This window comes from Cylas formicarius, unplaced genomic scaffold (assembly GCF_029955315.1).
Source record: "Cylas formicarius isolate icCylForm1 unplaced genomic scaffold, icCylForm1.1 PGA_scaffold_6__28_contigs__length_40554024, whole genome shotgun sequence".
NCBI classification, from domain to species: domain Eukaryota; kingdom Metazoa; phylum Arthropoda; class Insecta; order Coleoptera; family Brentidae; genus Cylas; species Cylas formicarius.
In genome coordinates, this window is record NW_026844347.1 from 24,751,870 (window position 1) to 24,773,152 (window position 21,283).

Here is a 21,283-nt window from a genome sequence, read left to right on the forward strand (position 1 = left end):
TTTAAAGTAAAGTAAGTTTATTATTGAGACGTTGTGATACCGACCTGGGGAGTCTGCGAAAACTGAGGACACTCGAGGTTGGTAGGAATTATGACAGGATATTGGCATCTAACAAAAACATGACGGAGATACTGTATTTATAGTGAACCCTGTCAGCCTATATTTTAGTTGGCAAATTTTTGGTAATTGATTTCTTTGTTCCTGGTCCTGTCCTCCGAAAAAAATGTGCCAAACAAATTATAATAATTAAAACTTACAGCTATTTCAATTGCAAATTCGATTAAATTATAAAAACTATGGAAAAACAAAAAGCTATACATATATGTAACACGTTCAATTGCAAGTAGCCTATACTTGAACAATTTATTTTGTAAAAATATGCTAGAAATACCTAACAATTAAACTATAAATAAATACCTCGTCACGTTTTATGAAATATCGTTTTTGAAAACACTAATTAAATTACCGTGCGTTCGATTAAAAAAAATCGCAAAAATCGTCTACGGGCGGCGGAAACTATTAAAATTTAATTTATAGGAAAATTAAATTCTGATTGCGCAAGTGTTTCGTGTATAAATCAGGGATGTGTTTTTAATAGAATCGTAATTAAATAAAATATTTACCTAAAACAACATTAGAGAGGGGACGAGATAAACGAGAAGTCGATGGAGATTTACATTTTGTTATTGTTTTTTGGTAGTGAACGCGATCTCGATACAGAAAATGCGGAGTATATTATGGGAGTTAACGTTTAATTTATTCCCCATTGGCGTTTATTATTAAATATTCATTATAGCAAGTAGGTGTTTTGCTTTACGGCAATTGGTTTCATACGGGGTGATTATGAATTGGTATTCGGTAGTAAGGTAAGGGTTTAATTAAATCCCAAGGAACGCAAGGAATTTTACTTGATTCAATGCGTAGATTAAAACGCTCGATTTCCTTCCTATTCTTTTGGAAAATGAATTAAGCTACGAACAAAACTTTGGCAGCTGTTTCCAAAAATTAATTTGGTCTATTTACGCCATTCTAAGAATAAAAGCACTTCTTTTAAAATTAGAAACACCTACTAATTTTTATTGATCTTTCTAGAACGGTGATCCAGGCTATACACAAATAATTGTTATCTTAAGAACTTAGATACATGAGTAACGGACTTAAATTTTTTGGAATAAAAAAGTGCGACGCCTCTGCTTTTTCTATATTATAAAAAGACAATAAGTCAATTTATGTAATAGTCAACGTAAATTAAACCTCTTAATAACAACAGAAAATATGTATGTGTTACTTATTAGGCACAATAAACATTTTGCACTTCCCGTCTATCTATACTATAATAAGTCAGATATCGAGGAATGACAAATTAAGTTTGTGCAATGTATTAATGGCAATTATTCACTCCACATCACCTCAAATTTGTTGTAACTGACCATTTAAAAAATTACAATCTTCAGATTATAACAAATTGCTAATTATCACCAATAAAAAATTGCCAAGATATGCTTTACTTTTATTTTTTGAGTAGAATATATTGCTTTCTATAAGAATTTCTGCTTAATTTCTTAATTGATGTTATTATTCGTTAGCTTGTGTGTGATTATCGTACCTCTGAAAATTGCAGCTTCCTCCATTCTAAAAAATAATGCCTACACGGCATGGTATTCAATCATTATATTTAGTAAAATCAGCCAAATTTATAAAACTTGCAAATCCGCTTGCATCTAACTTTGGTTCACATTACTCGGTATTACTATTGGTCCACACGCAATAAGTAATATTATTTGCCTCAGAGGAATGCACTTAACCGGAAAATATTTATTACGGCATTACCAGTTTTCTTAGGTATATTCAAAGTTGGATTACTAATAAATAACCCTGAAACTGTCCAGACGGTTCTAATCGACTGAACGCAAATATCTGTAAAGGGAGCAGACAGATAGAACATGGTTAAACGTTTCCATTCCAATAAATATCCATGAAAATTTCATCTTGATTTATTGAATAACGCAGTCTTTTCTACGTGAGTCTACAGATGTACTGATAACCGAAAGTGGAGCTGATTGACGATGATTGTGTTGTAGCGCTGTCGTTGCAGTAGATTGAAGGCAACTACCTAGACTCCCTGCCCTTACTATGTGAATTCTTTTGCTAAAAAATGTCAAATTTATTTCCAGAAATACCAAAACTAAATATTTTTTAAGTAGTATGTTAATATATGTAAAGTGAAAAGTCTTAAATTGTAGAGTGGAACTATTACTTAACCTAGTTTTTTTTAGTTATTGCAGCCTAAAAGACCCATATACAGGGGTTATCCAAAAATTTTTCGAGGGTTTGAAGTTTCCGAATTTTGAAATTTGTTGAACTACAATGAGAAACCCGTTTGAATAATAATAACAATAATAATAATAATAATAATAATAATAATAATAATAATAATAATAATTATCATAATAACATTAAAAAAAATACAGGATAAATGCTGCAAGAAACTGGAAACTAAGAAATGACAGGGCAATAGATAAATTGAACACCCTGAGAAATTTTAGAATTTAATCGATAAATGCGGTTATGACGCCGGAAACGACAGGAAGCAGACGTTTTACTAGAATTGGCATTTGTGATATTCTTGGAAGAATCTACCCAGCAGACCTTATTTTTGTAATTGCGTGAACCAAAAAACCAATTACGTATTGACCATACCGAAACCCAGGCTCCTTTACCTATTATTGATTCCAAAGCTAAAGTTATACATACATGTATTTTTTATATACATTCTCTGGCTGCTTTTTTTTCTCCTTGACTCGCTCCAACAGTGCCGAATTCCCTATAATTAATTTCGTTAATGGACAGAACCGTGAAAGGGTGAGAATAATGACGTCAACAAATCTAAAACTTTTAACGGGAATGATTAATTACCAACCTGTCTAAAGATATATTTCGATTTGGATGGAAATTATTTCCTGAACATATTTCAATGCCGGTTCGGTTTTAAACCCGTGTTTGTTTCTTTTTTTACGTCACGCTGTCTGATGAAATTTACAAAGTTCCTTTTCAATCGGATAAAAGTATATAAATGGATGGATGGATTGGTCATATTTAAAAAATCAAGCTTTTGTGACCAAAATTTCGGTCATAAATGTAAAGTCTCATACCCCTTCACTATTTTATGACGGAAGTAAAACCGAATAATAATAATAATAATAATGTGAAATGTTAATTTTTTTCAGATTCCACTATGTAAATAGAATATTATGCTTAAGTTATACATTAGTCATGAGTTTGTTTTGGCACGAGGGAAGTGACTGTTTAATAAACGAGAGTCTGAAGGAGTATAAACATGTTGCGTCCTATACTTTTCTTAGACCAAGAGTTTTTGCGTTGATTTTGGCAATTACACACGTCAAATTATCTGATGCTTCCGAAATCCGTGACAAAAGCACTGGAAACTCCCAAAGTTGCTTGCATTTTACTTTTTCCAAAACTTCTGGATTCCTGCTGCGTCGGTTTTTGCTGAGTAGAACTTACTGACGTTTCGCCAATCATCTTGTTGGCTGAAACTATTTGAGTCAAGCTCTGAAGAAGCCAACAGGATGATTGGCGAAACGTCAGCAAAAACCGACGCAGGAGGAATCCAGAAGTTTTGTAACAAGTATTATAGTAGCCTGTGGAAGTTTCTTGGAAAAATTAGCTCCCATTTTGTAAAGACATCCTCAAGTAACACCTTGGCCATTTTAGAGTAGGGAGTAAAAAAAAAATTAGAAAGCAGCTTGTTTAAATAAAAACTCTCCTCTGTAATTAACGAATTTGAATTTTAAGGGCTTGCGACGCTGTTAAACCATAGTCGCTTATATTATTTTCAAATAAATATTTCCTCAATTTATTTTTTGGCTCGTTGCATGATAACATTGAAGTTACTGTGACTTTCGGCCCCATTTTAACTTTAATAATTACAGGGTTGCGTGGCGTTCTTTATAACGGCCGCAAGTCGTGAGGTTTGATTTATTATCAATGCGGGCTCGTTTCTTATTTTAACATCGTTTTTAATAACAATTGTATTTGTCGTATTTGTCAGAGGAGAAATCGTTTTCCTGGTACCTTGCACCAAAAATTCCTTTTTTTTCTTTGCTTTCAAGAAAACTTTATCTCGAGGGATAAAAGTAATCATTGATGCAGTTAGTATAGAATTAGAAAGTTGATGGTAGCTTATTCAGTGCAAAGCAAAACGTTTGAAGGACACTCTCACATGCGAAAAATGAGTTTGCGTAAAGGCGTTAACGAGTAACATAAAGTAAACGAAAAGGCTATTTCAGATGTCGGAAAGCATTATTGTAACATCAATCCACAGATGGGGAAATCATATATTGGATTGAGTATTGGACCAAAGCATTGTAGTTACTGGTGTTGCAGTAGAAAAAAAATGTTGATTGTTTCGGTGCATTGCTTTGAAAAGTAACAATAACTATTGATTTTAAAGTCTATTGGCATTGATAGCTTTAAGTGTTCTTTATTTCGACGGTTAAGGCTAAAGTGGCAACTGGACATAATGTTAATAAAAACAACGGCTTCTATTTTCTGGTGGACGAATAAAAAGTTTATCTGGCGTTTTACGAGTTGCACCGTATTCCTTCCATTATTATCATGTAAAGCACACGAAGCACAAATACAAACTAGCGTAGATTAAATACAAACATATCTTTACACAAACCAGAAATAAACGTAAATAATATAATTCTCACCCTATAACCTAAAAATAACACTATAACATGTCGCCGTATCGATCGAAAAGCAGCGGTTTGACGTCAGATCATTCCCGCGCGTTTAGTGTCGTTTAAAAAGAATAGCCGAGTGTCACAACCTGAATTATTTATTGCAACTTAAATATTGGGTTTTGATTTTAGAATTCTTAAGTAAAATACTGGACTATTTAGATCGCTTAAAATATTGGTAAGTATTTCGTACATTACCTAGTACAGGTAATAACCAGGCTTATAGTTAATAAATAAACTTAACTTAATTAAATAAATATTAAGGGCAAAAACTAGTCTTATTCTAAAGTTGGTGTTATGCGTATTTTATTTAATTTAAAAAAAAATATATTTTGGAGCTAGAAAGTTTTTAACTTTGTAATTTAGTTACTTCACGTTCTAACTATAATGTTGCGTTTCATGTTTAGGGCCCGGAGTATTTCTAAATTATTCCGACCAATAACTTCAAATTGGAATATAAATGAATATATATGAAATATCTTTAGTAATTATGATAAATTAAAAAATCTGGCATCTATAGTCGTATATCTAGGGTTGTGGATTTGACCGGTCAAATGACCAGTCGAGTGATCGAAATACTTTAAAAAAAATTAAATTTATATTTATTTATATTCTGCTTTATGTCGCCATTGCGTCGTTCTAAGAACTAAATCGAGTGGATATATGGTCATAGGTAAATTGGACGTCACAAACACATGCTAATTTATTATAAAATTCATATTATTATTAAAAAATGATAGATAACACTCTACAATCGTTATTTAAAATATTTTGATCGAATTTGACTAGTCAATTAAGAAGTGGTCAACTGACCAGTCCCAATACTACATATATCCAATCAAGATAACACAATTTGTGTGTGTAGAATCACCATTAGATGTCAGAACAGAAGGTAACACCGAATCGTAAATATGGTCACATATTTGAAATATGCACCTATCCATATTATTTTAAACGCGTTGTATGCAAATCGTTCAGGTTTCGGTCGGTAATAACATGTAAAACCAATGTATCATCAACAAAGTTATTTATTGATTTATTATTAATAAAACTTATACATATCTTATTAATTTTGATATTAATTAATATAAAAATTAAAAAATCTGGCATCTATAGTCGTATATCTAGGGTTGTGGATTTGACCGGTCAAATGACCAGTCGAGTGATCGAAATACTTTAAAAAAAATTAAATTTATATTTATTTATATTCTGCTTTATGTCGCCATTGCGTCGTTCTAAGAACTAAATCGAGTGGATATATGGTCATAGGTAAATTGGACGTCACAAACACATGCTAATTTATTATAAAATTCATATTATTATTAAAAAATGATAGATAACACTCTACAATCGTTATTTAAAATATTTTGATCGAATTTGACTAGTCAATTAAGAAGTGGTCAACTGACCAGTCCCAATACTACATATATCCAATCAAGATAACACAATTTGTGTGTGTAGAATCACCATTAGATGTCAGAACAGAAGGTAACACCGAATCGTAAATATGGTCACATATTTGAAATATGCACCTATCCATATTATTTTAAACGCGTTGTATGCAAATCGTTCAGGTTTCGGTCGGTAATAACATGTAAAACCAATGTATCATCAACAAAGTTATTTATTGATTTATTATTAATAAAACTTATACATATCTTATTAATTTTGATATTAATGTCTAATGAAAGTATGAATGGTCACTTTTTCCAGATTTTATACACCATATAATAGTCAAAAATGAACCACATAATTGCAGTTGTGCAACATCGTATAAACCGGCCATTGAGCACAACAATAACGCCCTACGTATTACCATGGTTCCAACCCAAGGAGGAAAAAAAGGCGCGAAACGTTGCAGTCGGTAATTGCATATTATTGAAACCGGACAAAGACGAACGCAACGCAAACACATGTGCACATTTACCGTATGATTTATGATTACCTGAAAGCGTGTTTTTATTTCAATAATTGCGATTTAAATTGTAAGCAAATAAACAATATGTCACACTTTGTTAACAGATTGTGAAACGAAGGCATATGCTCGTGAACGCGCGATAAGTACTTATTTATTTTAATTTAAATTCAAATTACGAATCTCGTTTCAGTATAGAAATCCCATTCGCGTAATGGTTGTTTTGCTCTCTTAATTGCACAAAGTTCATTCGTTGGGTGAATAAGCAATAATCGTGGCTGCCGCTGTTGCTGGATGAGATGGGACAAGATGGAATTCGGTCGGGTATAGGCTAGCTAATCCGCTGATCTTGTAAGAATGTTTGCGAGATAGTATAATGGATTGAATAACAGTAGCGTACATTTATTAGACCTTTAAGATAAATATATCACTTGATCATGATGAGTGTCTTATAGTTGCTCGCATCCGTAAGGTAGTTTATAATAGGCATGTAGTAAATTTTGCTACACAATGCAATGTAAATTATTGCAAACTCCATCGATGACTAGTGTCGCATATTTTAACCGAGTTGATAAATTAGGTTTGGGATAATAAATTTGCTAAACTAGCATCACTTAGTGAGCATATATCGAAGATGAGCTATTGGCAAATGACGCTAAGTTGTCTAACGACTTGTTTCTCTTTATATTCCGGATTGTTAAATTGCGACTGTTACTATTGCAGCTACAAAGTCAGTTCAGCTAATTTCTAGGGCGAAATGAAAATGAATATTGATTGTCACGTTCAGGAGTTACATCGCATAGTTTTTTTGTGTGTGTGATACACGATATCTCCCTACCCAAAAGTGGAAAATCTGCTGATAATTTTTTGAGTTGTTTGTTAGTATCTGTCGTACCTTTGCCTTACCATGAATTAGTAATACATTATATTACAAGAACAAGATTTAAATGATCGAATCCGCTGCTAGTGGCTCTCGTTATACAAACTGTAGGGGAGGGTGGGACAAGACAGCTCTCCTGGGGCAAGGAGGCCCACTTCAAATATTAACGATTTTTTTTCTTTTTTTCTTTTAATAATTATAAATTCTTGCCAGGGGTAAAATGGCCCACTTAAAATTTCTAAAGAAAAGCTATTTCATGTTATTATAACCGAATCATAATTAATTTATTGAAAGTGTTATTTTTTGGATAATTTTTTTAATCTATGAAAAAATAGTTACTAATCAGAAATGTTTTTTTATTAAATACTTTTTAATAAATAATTATAATTATTATGTATAACATTATAAATCGGGGCACGACGGCCAGAATCTTCGCCAAAATTTAGATAAATTTAGTTAAACTTAGTCAAAAATAAATCGACACAAAAAATAATAAAAAACTTAAGTGGGCCGCCCCTATTAATTTGGCTAACATTAGGGACAGGCGCACCTTCTTGTTTAAGAAGGACCGAGTTGAGAGATCAGCTTAACATTCGGAGTTGCACAAATAGTTGAAATGTGTTTAAATATGACCATTTAAATGTTTAAATTTGACTGACAAATACAGGAAGAGAAGAAACTGTAACCAAAGACTGTCATGAGGAGAAATTTTGGAAAATTTTGCAGGAAATTCAAAATAAAAAATCGCTTTTAATAGATAAAGAATAGAGACACCACTTTTCAAATAAGGAACTTGAAACTCTCTTGCAAGAGGAAATAAAGACAGTGGATCGTGAAAAATGGAGAAAGCGCGTCGAGTATGACATTGAAATAGAAGAGTGAATGTGGGAAGCTAAAAACATGCTGAAAAACACCTGTAGCTACGTCACTGTCACATTGCTTTCACTCACATACTTCATTGCAATTTATTTGAACTTAACGTTACATCGTGAAGCTGTCGAAATTTACATTTTATTATCTCGCATTTAGAAAAGAAATATAGTTTCTAATTTTTGGAATATGGTAAGCACACTATTGCATTCACGTGTTCGGTAGCTATTTTTCTGACAAACCGATATGAGATAACATAACTAATTCGCACCAAAATTTTAATTTGTTATTTTACGCAACCAACTTGACGAATTTGAGAAATTATCAATGAGTTTGGAATTTTTGGCTAAAACGTTATAGTACAATTTTTTCTTAGTATTATATCCCCTTTTGACTAAGAAAACTAGATACAAAGTGTCAATAATAACGAAGTCATTAAGTTTGAAACATTGCTTGCCTTCAGATTTCTGACTTGAACGTTCAAAGGTCGGACCTAGCTGTAACTCCCAGCGACAGTGGGAAGTCAGCAGTTTTCGACACCTTCACTAACTGATTTTGTGCCTGTGGTGTTGAAGGTTGTAGTGTCCAAAAACCACCTCTTCCATTGTTTTTCCTCATTCATCGTTGCACATTTCCTCTTCCATATAGCACAATCCAGAATATTTATTTTATTTGGGTTAATTAAAATTTAATTTTTACGACCCAGATTGCCCCAATAACTTAAGCACGCACCGTAATCGATCATAAACCAATTTATCATTTGTGTCTATGGAGTAACAAACAAAGGCACCCCGAGATATAAACTAATTTATTTGTTTAAACAAGCCGTGGCGATTGCGATCCAATTTATATTTTAACACGCCCACTCACCTAGCTGATCATATTTTTCGCAAATCGACAATTTATCGCTACGCCATTGTGCTACAGACAAAAGTAATTATAGCTCGAAACCCCAAAGAATAACTCGACTGTAAACGGTTTTGATATCATTTTAATGTTGTTGTTACTCAAAATTATTTCGCAACCGTGCACTTTCTCGCTGGTCGAGAAACATTTCGAGCCCAGCAAAGGGAAACGATAACATCCATTTTCAGTCTTTCCCGAATGCTTCGGTCGTTTTATATTGTCGCCATTGTGAGATTTTTTGGAGAACCGCACTTATTTTATATTTTTGTATTATCACAAATTGGGTGTATTCGCAATTAAGTAGCTGTCTCGGCAAGAATCGACTAATTTTGAAGTAAAAAAATTTACAATAAGGAATTCTAATTTGCCGAAGGTTCCATTTTTCGCCGTACCTAAGTCTAGACTGAAATATGAATCGTTATTTTGAACCCAAACAGCCAATGCTTAACTTGGTCTGTGCCTCAGAACCTGTGGTACTACTTTCTCATTGTTTTATTCCAGAGAGTGTAAACTAACTAGTAAAACAAATTTTTAATTGATTTAATTTACCTGTTTTAACAAATTTAAATTATACTCTCTAGACTACACAAAACGCCAAATTTGGATAATATTTATTTTTGGGTTAGCTTGGTTCACCTTTATCGACAGAAACGCCAAAAAATCATTCAAATATTGAAAGTGAATTGAAATATGGTGATAGCAATACTTATCTTTTTTTACAAAACTTCTGGATTCCTCCTGCGTCGGTTTTTGCTAAGTCGAACTTCCTGAAAATATCAAGCTCTGAAGAAACCAACAGGATGATTAGCGAAACGTTAGCTGACGTTTCGCCAATCATCATGTTGGCTTCTTCAGAACTTAACTCAAACTGGCTCGCATTTTACTCTATCCTGCTTATATATTGTTTGAGGGGGGCGGAGGTAAATGAGGGGCATAAAATGATTCCCATATTGGTGACATATAAAGACAGACAGACAGATAAAGAATATGGGAATTATTCATCCAAGACGATGTTTATGATCCTCATTTGGCTCCGCCCCCTCAAATATATAAGCAGGACAGAGTAAAATGCGTGCCAGTTTTAGTCAAGCTCTGAAGAAGCCAACAGGATGATTTTCGAAACATCAGCAAGTTCGACTAAGCAAAAACCGACGCAGGAGGGATCCGGAAGTTTTGTAAGAAGTATTACAGTAGCCTGTGGAAGTTTCTTTGAAAAAAAAACTTATCTTTCTCTTCTGTACATCCGTCTGTTATATCTGATATACAACGATTTCAGAATCATCCGTGGCTTATTCTGTGTATAAAGTTTTAAAGTTTACCAGGTGTACCAGGATGGAATTTCTTTAAATGTGTATTTACTTGATTCGTTACTGTTACGGTTTTCACTACTAAACGCAATTCTTAGTCAAATAATGAGATGATGTCATTCTGTCAAATAAAATGTCACTAGTTCCGGTTGTCATCAAATTCTAGCAGGCTCAAACTTAGCATAATTAAAATTCGGGATATCCATATATTATGTGATATTGGGATATATATGGAAATCTAAAAAGAAAGAGGCCAATGGCAATGTCGACAGAATGGACTAGAAATTTTAAATTTCTACCAGCAACGTGGTTCCGGTACGTGGATGACACCTTCGTGATTTGGAAACATGGTATGGACAAGCTCAACAACTTTCTGCAGCATCTCAACAGTCAGCATCCCAGCATCCAGTTTACTATGGAAACTGAAAATGACCAACAACTTGCATTCTTGGACGTACTAGTGAGGAAGCGAGGTAAGAAGCTGGACCACACAGTTTACAGAAAACCAACCCATACGGACAGATACCTGCATGCTCTATCCAACCATCACCCAAGTCAAAAGTATGGGGTTATCAGAACCCTGACAGAACGAGCCCGAAGGATTTGCGAACCGGAGAACCTCCAGATGGAACTTGAACACCTAAAAACTGCGTTCGAGGCAAATGGCTACAGCAAGAGGGAGATCGAGAGATCAATGAACTCAAGATCATCAAGATCACGGGATACCGAACAACGACCCTCCACCTCCCACGCATATCTGCCGTATATTCCGAGTGTCACCGACAGGATTGGCAGAGTATTGAAAAGACACGACATCAGAACAATCTTTAAGCCTACAAAGAAGATCCAGCAGACCATCAGGTCAGCGAAGGACAAGAGGGGCTCACTTTCAGCTGCAGGAGTCTACCGCATTCCGTGTTCATGCGGAAAGGTCTACATCGGGACTACCAAGAGATCAATGGGAACGAGACTTAAGGAGCATAAAGCAAGCTGCAGGCTAGGACATACAGAGAAGTCTGCAGTAGCTGAACACGCACTGGGCAGCGGGGAACACAGGATACACTTTGAGAACTGTAAGTGACTAGCATCGGTCAACGGCTATCACAACAGACTAGTCAGGGAAGCTATTGAGATACAAAAACACCCACACAATTTCAACCGAAAGGAAGAGACCCTTAGACTCAACCAAATCTGGAACCCGATCTTTAGGAACGCCTGAGCAGTACCGATCGATATCCCGAGACCAACCGAAGCGGAACAAGCCCCGCCCACCACCAATCGGCATAAATACAACCTGCGCAGGAGAAATCGTCAGTCTACGTCCAACATCGGAGATGGAAGGAACTCTGAAGAAGCTCGCCACTCGTGCTAGCGAAACGTTAGGAAGTAATTCCAATCGACGACGGCCTTTAAATCCGAATCAAGATAATAGCTTATCAACGGGCCGCGAAAGCCTTAACCAATTTTCCATAATGCCAGTCTACTCTTGCTTGGTGAATTATTTAAATATACGTATTACATATGTTAATATAGATTGAGAAATGGCGCTTTTTGTAACTACTCTTTCTTATTATTAGAACTCGGAAGTGATGAATATTATGTTATAGAAAGTTCGGAAAATTGTCCAATAATGATGATCATATGAAATATGAATTACATGTTTTTTTTAAAATGAAATCATTAACACTATTATCTGGTTGTTGCAATTGCTTGATTGGAGATACGTAACTATTAGTAAAATATGTATAGTGGGATCGGCACATAACAAAATGACAAAAAAACTAGATGATTTATGAAATCCAATTATAGTTGATCGAAATTTTATTGAGCACCTTTTAAACGGAGAGCGTAAAGTGCTAGAAAACAATTCTATTGTACTATCGCCGGCAATGCTGCCATTTGACAGTTTATTGCCATTCGTTAGAATTAAAACTAAAGATAGCTAAGGTCGTAATGTTCTCTTTTGATCTAATTTTCGAGGCAAAATCGCCTGTAATTGGCATAACGTTTGCGCAAGTAACCTTTCTATTGTATTTACCCCGGGTACTAATTATATCGCTTTATTATAACGTCGTGATTTTATCAATTTATAAATAAAATTAGATTGCCCCAGAAAGCGAACCAGTTCGATCACTCGTCAACGATTGACTGTCGCTTGTTTCAACACACCCACTCACCTACTTTGGCAGTTGTTTCGTTTCTGTCCTGCGATGCAAGCTTAATCAAAAATTAAAAATGAAAGAAACTCACAGCGTATTAAAACTAAACATTTGCCAATTTTTTGCTTTTTGCTTTATGAATATTATAAAAACTGCGTTTTGCAAAATATTTAAAAAATGGTCAAAAAAGTTCATTTTCGCATAATATGACAACAGAAAACATTTTTTTTATTCGAGGAAATGTATATTTTCAATTATTGGTGTTCATCTTAAACAATCAAATTAGGATTGTAAATCGGATTTTCAGAACTTGATAAATGTGAAATATGTACTGAAGAAAGTTCATAAAAATTATGGAAAATGTTTTAAAAAGCCCCTTTATATCAAAAATTTTTATTAACACAACGCCGTAGAAAAAAACCAAATACAAGCAAACTAACTACTTCAAATTAAAAACAAGATAACTTTATTTTGCGAAATTTTCCGGAGACCACTTAAATGAGCCGGAGAGCTTACGAAAAATGTTTGATAAAGAATCCCGATTACCCGAGCTGAAGATACAGACTTCGTTTAATTGAAAAAGTCGAATGGTCGGCGAACACTTAAGTCCATTTTAGATGATAACGCCGTGTAATTTAGCATGGGTTTCATTAAAACGAAAAATTGCACGAGTTTCTTATTTGTGCAAAAAATGCTTAATTTGGCGTTAGTAATAATATGTCAAGGCGACAAAAATTAAAAAACTAGTTTTTCGCCGTGATAATAAACAAAAACAACATTCCATTTAAGTTTATATTCTTGAGTGTACACCTATTTATTTTGAGATTGAAACACTTGAAAAAAAAAATAAAATTAACAGTATTACTAGGAAAGTAAGAAAATAAAATAAAAATTTCAGTCTTAAAACATATTCAACTAATATTTTTTAGTCTTTTAAAAAATTTGAAACCTTAAACATATATGTTCAGTTTTTGACAAAATAATAATGAAAAACTTGAATGTTATCAGATGCTTTTGAATTTTTTGCGAAGTCCCAAGAAACATAAAAACACTGATCCTACAATCAAAGGAAGCAAAATATGCATTTGCCGTTCAACGGTTGAAAACATTGAAATTTTTTTGCTTATCGATTGAGATTCCTGTTCAGCAATTAAAAAAAACTGAAAACTCTAAACGTAAGCACAATGCAAGTAGGCCATTTGTTGCGACAAACCCGATATATTATTATGTTTTCTTCTCAATCGGAAACCATAAATCATTGAAACTGGTTTCATTATCCCCGCATTAAATACCCCCTCCCTTTCCTCTCGTTTGTTGGCTGCCATTTTGTATGAATGTCGCTGTTTAATTGCCCGTCGTGATTTACTCATGCAGTCATTTTGATGCGAATTAATTTTGTAAAGACTGTAGGAAACGGCGAAAAATCTTTACTGGTGCTCAGTGGCGTTCAGTCTATAGGGAATTCAGAAGTACACCATAGTAATTTCGATATTCGCCATTTATTATTTTCATCCAATTGGACAGATTTTCGGTTAAAATAATGTGTGTTCAATTGACGTATCACATCGACGCGCCTGTGGATAGAGACCCGTAGCGGATGGATTGTCCCTTAAAATGAAAAAGTGTAAAGCATGATGCTATTTCTGTTATTTATCGTCATCGCTGCTTCCGCTTTGTTCCAGTGACGACGATCATTTTTAATTCTAAAAAACAGCCGATTCCAAAATATCGGATTCGGCCCATGCTGACCTGATACTTAATTATTATTTTGTTTTCAGATTGACCATCAGCGAAAACCGTTAAAACCGTAAGTAGTAATTAATACTGTAACGATTGATAGTTGTATTCACATCAATTTCTTCGATCAATCAATTTCCAAATTCAAATTCAATATTTTTTCTTCGAAAATTTGAGAATGAAAGCTTGCGATCTTCCTCTACAGACATGTTAAATCAAAATTTAAAGAACTTAATCTTTTTTTAAGTTTCAAATTAGTAAAGTAGTTCTTTTTGTGCAATATCGAAAGGAAAACCTAATAACGAAGTATTATAAAACTATATAAATACGTAGATTATACAAACGTAGGATATTTTAATTAGTTTTCGAGTCCATATAATTACGGATTATGCAAAACTTTTTATATGAAAACAAATTTCAATACTATTCATAAAACTTCTATAGTTCTCTTGCTTCAGTTGTTTGCTGACGTTTCTCCAATCATCTTGTTGACTTCTTCAGAGCTTTCAGTCCCAGTTACTCTCTGAAGAAACCAACAAGATGATTGGCGAAACGTCAGCAGGAGGAATCCAGAAGATTTCTAAGTAGTATATGTAAATATGTAAATGGTGCATATGAAAAACAAAGCAATTTCAATTTTGCAACTTTGAACAAATAAATAAAAATAAATTTAGGAACTAAATAGACCCACGACAACCTTAATATTCAAGACAGTTGAAAAATTTCAAAATCCATGAGCGTACGTACATACTATTAATTATAAATTCACGAATACGAATTTTAATTAATAGAATGTATTGAATGTTATTGTGTGTTCGAAAATCGCCAATTGCAGTATGCATTTGGGTACCGATGCTTAAGATATAATTTTGCATTATATTCAAAAGCCATTTTTTCCCCATTGGCCTTTCCACAATGCGGGTCATTGTGAAAAACTCTGTTGTTGTTGTCTGCTCTTCTAAAAAAAAAAAACTGAAAATAAAAATGTATTACAATTTAGGATATCCTCTATCTACACCTTCACTGTTATAGGATGCAGGGCGTTAAAGAAAAATTCCGACTTGTAAATTGATATAGGACAAAGGACGATCTGTAAGAAAATTTTCATTTGCCTCTAAGTTTGAAAAGGGTATATAGAATATTATAAATATCAACAACTATTTTGGAATAACCTGAGTGTGTATACATTAAATTGAAAGAGAACTCCAATGGTCTTCCCGATATGAAATACTTGGTAGAATTTGAAAAATGCGGATCATCTTTCTCCTTATTTTTTCTCCTCTCTTTCGTAGCGGAATAAAGTAATTACCTCGGTTATTCCTCTCGTTTTTATGCTCGACTGAATCAGAATAAATATTCGCCCGTTGTTCGTGTACAATAACTTACCGAAGTTGTACCTATAAATTGGTCATCTTGAATAGCAAGTCTGCACATTGCAGTTCGATTTACACAGGGAAAAAGTTTATTTTCATTCGCGGCGGAGTTTAGTGACTTCCAATATTTTAGTCCGGGGCCCGATGTCCCCGGCGGGTTGGTTTTTGATGACAAAGGGACCATCTTTATATTTGGAGCGATTTTGTAAGTCAAAGCGTGGAAATATAACGAAAATTGAAGAATCTCCGACCACTATATACACTATTTAACCAATGATGTGTTTTGTTGTGTACGTAAGTAAACGGAATTATAGTAATGGATTTTAGATATAAAGACAATGTTGCTCAAGTTTCTTCTAATTTAGTTGCCTGTATAACCTTGGAGTGTATTGAATGCATTTACTTACCGGGTTCGGTGCGAGACTGATGAAACGTTAGGAACATCAAGCAAAAAAATTCGTCCTAGCAAAACCTGCACATAAGGAGTCATATTGGAAAAACCAGAATAACTTGAAGCTTTATTATTTGTTCAGCAAAGTGAGCAAACAATTTTTTTTTTATTGTAGTTCACGCTTGACGAACATTTGAGATGTATACTGCACACGAAGCCTTATTAGCAAATTTGCACAAGGTAGCAGAAAAGGAATATATTAGTGCAATAACTCGCGAAATTAAAATCAACTAACAATTGCCTGAATAAACTGACATCAAATTAATAAAGAAAAAATCCAGAAAGTAATTAAAGACATTTATTTTTAGTCATTTGCATTACTTTAAACTTCTGTAATTATATTTTACATGAAGAGGAAGTTCATTACCATAAAATAATTATTAAATATTTTCAGACGCTCGTCATTGAATACAAAATACAATTTCAAGAGAAAAATAAAACATTTAAACTCTGACTAAGCGAAACTGTTGGGTCGTTTCATTTTAATAAAACATTTCTTTGTTGTCAACCGTAACTCCGTTTTGTTCCATTGTCTGCCGGTTTTGAAATAAATATCGAGACATGGCGAGATACTATTTTAACAGGCAAACAACATTCATTGTTCAATTTAGCACTAGTTTTTTGCAAAATTATTTTCTGGATGTAATGAAATATTTTAGCGTTCGCTATCTTTTTCTGTTTGGAGAATTGTTTTCTTGTGTTTGGCGTAAGTTTATTCCCAATTACGTCAACATGCATGATTTTGCTTAAAAGAAAATAAATTTACTCCAACCTGATATTTTTTATCAGTAGGTAGGTTTTACGTTCCTAGTTTTTAGTTTATTCTTACATTGAGAAAACTAAGAACAAGAAAGTTTCCCACATATTCGTAAAGATGTTCTTAAACTTTTCTTCATAGTTGTGAATTGTCCCGACTATTATTATTTTTTAATGTTCCGAGAGTGATATCGAATGTGTCTCATTTGAAAAATTAAAGTGGTTGCCATGTTTAGATCGAAGCGGCAACACTGAAAGTATTCATAACTCACGTGACCAACTAACTAACCAAAAGGGTGTAATATTCCATTGACCGCCAGATATCCCGTAAAAATGAAATTAGTAAATCACGTGACTGTTGGCTATATTGCGTTTAATTTTCAAAGGTTTTCCTGCAACGTTTGAGGCATCAATCTCGAATGATGCATCTAACAATTTTCCGCTCTCAAACATCCTCGAAACAAAAAAAACTAAAAAGGAATTTTCATTATGTCTTGCATGCATATTCTCGGTCCAAATTTACCCGGGGAATATTGTGCCCCGCCAAACTTTCGGGAAATAAAAGAAGCACTTACGGCAATGCAAAAGTTACTTGCTTTTATTGCGTTAGATGAAAAATTTAAAACTCATTTAAAATTTCTCTTTTCGAAAGTTTGTTATGAATGTTGCAAAAATTTCTTTGCAAATTTAACTTCGCGAATGTATTCATTTTGGAAATGTCTGTGTGTATGTATTCAATCGACGTATTTTACATACAAATACAATTTTTGATGTACTTTATTTGAAAACTCTAAAATTCCATTACGTCCCATTTACGTATAAATTGAACAGAAAATTCATAATATTTTAAAATTACCGCGCGAGCGGCAAGCTCTTATCGGAGAGAAAGAGGAGAAAGAGAGGGAATGAGAGAGAGAGAGAGAGAGAGAGAGAGAGAGAGAAAAAAAGAGAAATAGGTCGCGTTGAATATTACATTCGATGGAATAAAGAATTTTCGTGCATTTGATTGAAATAAATTGAATACAAATTGTCATGTCTTTTTTATTCAATTTAGTCTATATAAAGAGAGAACGTTACACGTTGTGAAACATACATTTCACCTATGGACGTTTGTTAAGCGAATACAAAACGTTTCGTTTATTAAAAAATATTTCTAGTCATCTTGTGTTGATTTTACGTTCATTAATTTTCGTATCTGTTTAGTTTTTAGTGCAGGTAGTGTGGCGGTTGTTATACGTTATTAAAAAATGAGTTCAAGTGTTTTTGCTTCAATGACTGTTCATCAATATGAAATCCTATATGTTTAAATTGTGGCCAATCCTGTCCTAAAAATTTGGTCTATATATGCTGTATGACATGCAAATTTCAATACACAAGAGTCAATAAAATGAGTTAGTTCTCAATAATAGATTTACTGGCACACCCGTTATATGCTTTTTACGGTACATGGGCAATCGTGCAAGTATGGATATCGCATGCTGTGGTAGTATATATTTTTGACCAAGAAAGTAAAAACTAGCTTGGCTAACCATTCAAGAAAGTTTTACAAAACTAAAAATGTAATGTTGCTTAGTGATCGATTGTACAAGTAAAATAAATTGTATGACACTATAATTTCGGGTTTCAGGTACTAACATAATAATTGAATGTGGTTAAAAATGCTTCAATAATATATCTTTTTCTATCTACGAGGTTATCGCCAAAATTTCCCGGCCTGACATAGATGCAGCTTTGTTGCATTTTACACAAGACGTGTCCGAAAAAATGTCGCACATAACGCAAATTGAGTATAGAGCAGTCATAAACTTTTTGACAAAAGAAGGGTTAGCACCTAAAATTATTAAAGAAAAGCTGGATGGTGTGTACGGCCAAAGTTCTCCTTCGTATTCTGTAGTGAAAGAATGGGCAAAACGCTTTCGAATGGGGCAGGAGTCCCTTGAAGATGATTCAAGAACTGGTCGACCAGTGGAGGTGATAACGGAAGATATTGTTGCAATTGTGGAAGAGGTGGTATTGAATGATCGACGTTTAAAGGTCAAGGAAATCTCAGAAATTACTAAGCTTTCTGATACAAGTGTTCGTCGAACCCCGCATGATCATTTAGGTATACATAGCTATTCAAAAACAACACCGCGTCGAGTGTGCGCGGTCTTTTTTGGAACTCTGTGGGTCGGAACCGAAGCCTGTGATAGAAACTATTGTGACGGGAGATTAAACTATGGTTCTCTATTATGATCCTCTATCGAAAAAAGAATCAATGGAGTGGCGTCGAAATCGAGAAGCACCTCCAAGAAAATTCAGAGTCTGCCAGTCAACAAAAAAGGTGATGGCATGTGAGGGATTGTGAAGGAATTCTTTCGAAAGATTTAAAAAAAAACTAATACCACTGTCAATGGTAAATATTACGCAACATTATTACATAAATTGCGAGAGTCTTTTGCACGATAATGCACCTGTCCATACTGCTGGTGTTGCACAAGCTGCCATTTTAGAGTGTAGGTTCCAACAGATAGATCATTCTCCCTATAGTTCAGATATGGCTCCCAGCGACTATTATTTGTTTGGATATTTTAAAAAGGACTTATCTGGACAGCGGTTTAACGACGAAGTTGAGTTAAAAGAGGCTGTTTTAGCTCATTTTGCAGACAAACTAAAAGAATATTTTTTTAAAGGGATTGAGTTGTTAATAAGGAGATGTAATAAGTACATTGAAGTTAAGGAAAAATATTAAAAAAATATTAAAAAATAATACAAAAAAAAAATTAGGTCAATGGATTTTTTCGTGTTGTTTTGCACTAACCAAAAACTAACGGTCGTAGAAAAAGTACAGTTTGCAACACCTTTGCCAAACTTTATAAGTCACTCGTTTATTAAACACTTCTTCAGCTGCGCTCCTCTCGTGACTCACTTGCTGTTTACCACACTTACTGCATAAATACGCTGGAATATGCATTTTTTAACATAGGACGTGATTCCTATAGTGGAAAACAAAAATATTACTCACCAGTTAATCGCAAAGGTATAAAATGTGCCGCAATTACATGATAATTTATAAACAAACGCTAACGGCAAACTGATATTAATGTCTATATTCTATTATTGAATGCGGATTATCTTGATATGATTGTTGACATTGTTGTTTAAAGTCTCTTGATATAGAACTTGAACCCTCTGTACGTGGTACGGATATAAGTGTTCTTTTTCATATTCTCCGTACAACTTATGCACCAGTATTTAATTGTGCTGCAATTTTCCTGACACTTGTCTACTGACCTTCGAGAACATTTAGCAAACCCGGGTATTTGAACTTCGCAGTATCGGCTACTTTTTCGAAACTTCCAAGTTCGTGTAACCTTGGATGAAGCTTGGTAAACAAACGGTGGTGAGGAGGATTAAGATACGGTTGTGTTACGGTTGTTAGAGTTAACTTTTTAATTTAGAAACTCAAAAAAAGTTTGTAAATAAAGCATAAAACAAATAATATATATGTCAATGCATAAGTTTTGGTTAGTTTGTTTTATGATGAATGATAAGTATAGTTTAATATCCCCTCCGCTCATTTACAAAAAATAAAAAATTATGCAGAAAGTGTGTTTTTATACTAATATTACTTGTGTAATATTTTATTGTTCCATTTTCGATTTTAAGATAAAAGATGAAAACATAATTTTTCCGCTATATTTGTAACGTGATATCCTAACGGCTAACGCTGCGGCAATTGTTTTTAAGTGCAGTCGGGTGTCAGCTAAGGTGGTTTTATTCACAAGTTGATGATCATGTTACCTCATGAAAGGTCTTTAAAAACAGACCAATACATTAAAAATTTGTCTACGTGATGAGTTTTTTAAAATTTCTATAAAATGCATTACATGTTATTACTTTAGATTACATGGTTATACCGGTAAGACGGACAAGCACAGCCAGGCCTGTCACTATAAACAGATGGATGTCTCGATCATATATATTACTCTGTTATGCATACCACTTCACATTATTTTGGCACCTTGGGTGCCTCGTGATTAAAACTATTTTCTTCATTTTCCTTGCACGCTCGTCTTTAACGATGTAACGTTCCAAATTCTCCAGACGAACCACAAAAGCAATCCTTTCCAACCAAGTAAGAAAAAAACGCACGCCGCTACCGCCTGTAACCTAACCTTGAC

The 21,283-nt window shown here is 33.9% G+C and overlaps 1 protein-coding gene across 2 annotated transcripts in view; it reads left to right on the plus strand.

Annotated features, from left to right (window-relative positions):
• Positions 1–21,283, plus strand: part of LOC132704172 (TOX high mobility group box family member 4-like) — a 428,384-nt gene that overhangs the window by 92,407 nt on the left and 314,694 nt on the right. For both annotated transcript variants that reach the window (XM_060674021.1, XM_060674022.1), the window contains exon 3: positions 14,582–14,610. The gene's annotated coding sequence lies outside the window, so the exon portion shown is untranslated. The remainder of the gene's footprint in view (positions 1–14,581; positions 14,611–21,283) is intronic.